The sequence below is a fragment of the Salvelinus namaycush genome, chromosome 21 (assembly GCF_016432855.1).
Source record: "Salvelinus namaycush isolate Seneca chromosome 21, SaNama_1.0, whole genome shotgun sequence".
Classification (NCBI taxonomy): Eukaryota; Metazoa; Chordata; class Actinopteri; order Salmoniformes; family Salmonidae; genus Salvelinus; species Salvelinus namaycush.
Window position 1 is genome coordinate 55,402,019 of NC_052327.1, and position 3,300 is coordinate 55,405,318.

The 3,300-nt window shown below is 44.0% G+C and overlaps 1 non-coding gene across 1 annotated transcript; it reads left to right on the forward strand.

Annotated features, from left to right (window-relative positions):
- The first annotated feature begins 1,748 nt into the window (after positions 1 to 1,748).
- On the forward strand, positions 1,749 to 1,939 carry LOC120066833. The gene has a single exon (XR_005478815.1). It is a non-coding gene; the product is annotated as a U2 spliceosomal RNA (small nuclear RNA).
- The last annotated feature ends 1,361 nt before the right edge of the window (positions 1,940 to 3,300 follow it).

Sequence of the window (3,300 nt, forward strand, 5' to 3'; positions counted from 1 at the left end):
TTATTTCTTAGGTTATTTTATTGTTTTAATAACAACATGTACTTTTAACATATTGTAGCGACCCGCACAGACAGCTGTGTGTTATGTGTTAGGCTAGTAGGTGGTTGTGTTGTACTGACCAGTACACAGTGTTCGCGGTGTCCGACATGTCAATCAACCTGCTATCTGCCAATCACGGGAATGCCTGGAATGTTCTGATGCCGGGCATCGTGGTGGTTGGCGGAGTGGCGTGGAGGGGGGTTGGGCAGGGGGGTGGAGCATTGGAAGTTAAGACCAGGTTCACCCTTTGTTCTCCCTCTTACGTTTGGGCTTCACAAGAGAAGGTCACGGTTGGCTTGTGGGTTATCTTTCATTTATTTGGCGTGGGCTACGGCCAAACAGTAGCCTGTGTAAAGTTAGGTTAATAAACCGTCAATTCGTAAACTCAAACCTCTGTCTGGATAATTGTTCCTTTATGATCTAGTCAGGTCATTACATTGGTGTCAGAAGTAAAAACGTCGATAAAAGTTAGCCAGCTAGCTAGCTGACTTCTGTGGCTAGCTACCGTAGGTGAGAACGGGGTTGAAAATGCTTCGAGGGAATCCGAAAGTGAAGGTGGAGGTAGGGGACGATTATGGCCAATGAGGTACGTGTGAATGGACGTCGGTGGGTCTGGCTGAGGAGATCGCCAGGGCGTCGGAGCCCAGAGGCCGCTTGAGGGAGGACATTAGAGTGATGGCGGCTGAAGCGGGCATGAGCGCTTTGTCGACTGCTTCGCGCCGATTCTGGTGGGCGGACCGAAGGTGTGACGTCGACGAGGAATCTGGGGCTCAGGATGTAAACAAACATGGCGGCGCCCAGTTCCCAGTTGCGTCCCTAGCTGTTAAGACCCCGAAGTATTCCGGTAAGGCGGATTGGGAAGCTTTTCATGCTCAGTTTGAACTGTTAGCTCATTTTAGTGGCTACTGGCAGGTGCCCCTCTCCCCAGAGGCCAGAGCCAAAACTGTGTTCTCCACTAACAGAGGACACTGTCAGTTCAAGGTCCTGTGTTTTGGCCTGTGCAACGCTCCAGCTACTTTTGAGCGTTTGATGGACAGGGTGCTGGATGGCATCCCCGACAGCAGTGTCTGGTATACCAGACACGGCTCGGTATGAGTAATTTAGGAGGGCAACTTTATAAAGGCCTCCTCACAATGGCCTTATCATACAAGGCTCTACAGACAGATTTAAAAATACATAGGCTATTTTTGCGTTGATGATGTATGTATTGAAGTCAAGTGGTTCAACATTCAAGTGTATTTTATTGACAACATAGAACAGCTTGCCCAAGGCGACGGTCGGTGGAAGTCTGTCGCCACCAAGTGGACAATTTGTTTTGTTCCCTTGTGGCATCAACGCTTCTTGAGATATTTTATAAAAGATAAAATGTTATGTCAATATTATTATCTGCAAATTGTTTCTCCCACCCGTATTTGATAGATTATTACTCCAATTTAGCTGTAAATCTGGTTTTAACTCAATAAGGATTTGTCTAGTTTCCGATTGGAGGGCGGATGACCGCGTGACTTTGTATCCTACCAATGTGTTACTTTGTATCAGTGAAAAGTGTCTTTTCCCGACGTTGATCAAATCCCGATCTATGCCACCATTTTTTAACAGCATCATAATCTTTGATATTTGATGTAAAGTTTACATAGCTCATTTGGCTGTAAGCGTTTCCGGATTTGACGTGTCTGAGAACGGCACCTTCCTCCCGAAAGCATTGCGGTATCGCTTCTCGGCCTTTTGGCTAAGATCAAGTGTAGTATCTGTTCTTATCAGTTTAATATCTGATACGTCCCCTATCTGGGGACCATATATTAAATTGATTTTTGGAATAGGGAGATGGAATAGGGGCTTGCTCCGTCCACTCCACGCATCGACCTGGTATTGCAGTACCTCCAGGAACGGTGCACCCCCTGCCGTTGTAAAGAAAAAGCAGACGAAGCCAACCGGATGGTTCGTTTATTATAGTCATGATGGATATTGCGTTTAATTAAGCAAGTCTATGTCACTAGATAGTGTTCAGTCACCCATTTAATCAAAACAAATTCAAATAGTTTTTGATGCTTTAATGCCGTTTTTATGTGTATAATATGATGTACAAAAATATATATGAGCTGTTTTCAAAGAAAATGCAACAATAAAACTTTTCCATAAGAAAATATATGTTCTCTGGGAGACCCGCCAGGGACCTGTGGAAGAAAACAGGCCCTGATCTCATGTCCGCCAGCAGGGGAAGACCTAACGCCCCAGCTCGTGCTGTTATGGGGTGGGCCGAAGGCCTCCACAAAGCTCTGGCCCACCCTCACGTGTCTGAAGGACGCACTGTGGTCCTCCCGCAACCTGCTGGTAGAGAAACGAGTCCCTCATGGTGTACTCTTGTACTATTTCAATCAGGAAACAACTGTCTTTACCTACTAGTTTTTTTGGAACAAGGTTGTCGAGTTTCAAAACAGCGTCCATAAGACCTACAGAGCTGTTGCAAAACAGGAAATGGATTTTCAAAATGTAGTTGTCTTTTTAAAACATAAATACATTCATCAAAAGAACACGACTGCTTGCAACAACAAAAAAGATTAACGCGACTATACTTGTCTCTTGTGTCCAAGCGGACAAAACAGGAAGTTAGTTTTGTATTTTAAAAATCCCAGTAGATCTATACATTTTCTTTGCAGTCACTAAAATCATGATGATCAAAATTGGAAGTGCAACTATCCAAAGGTACAGAATTATGGGAAATGACTCATTTTAAGCATATTTCACCAACCAATATTACAAATCAAATTTGATACCTGATTTCAAAAAAATATTTCAAAAATAAGCAGATTGTGTGCCTGATTCATTCATCAGTACCATCCCAATCCAATTCCATGTATTCAATACATGGCTGGTTTGCTCTTTGTTTTGTCGACTTTCCGTTGGCGTACAGAAACACAATCCACAACAGAGCTAAGGAAAGGTGGAGGAACACAAGTTCAAGTGCTTAATTTGAGCCGAATCCTGTCGGAACAAGATCCGGCACCTCTACGTTTTGGACTGTTTCGTTCCGGACCCTATTTGGCGGGATCTGGTACCTCTCGTAGCATGAAAAATAAGTGTCACTTTTTACAATGTAAAATTCTAATAAACACGAACAAAGTTCATTCTAGTTGCCTCTTCCTTAATTTTTCTGCCCCCCCCCCCCCTGTATCTCTCACCAAACTAGAATGAGATTCCCTTTCTAAAATCTCTCTCTCTCTCTGCTCTGATAGACATGAGCCTGCAACTCTCATCTCTCCA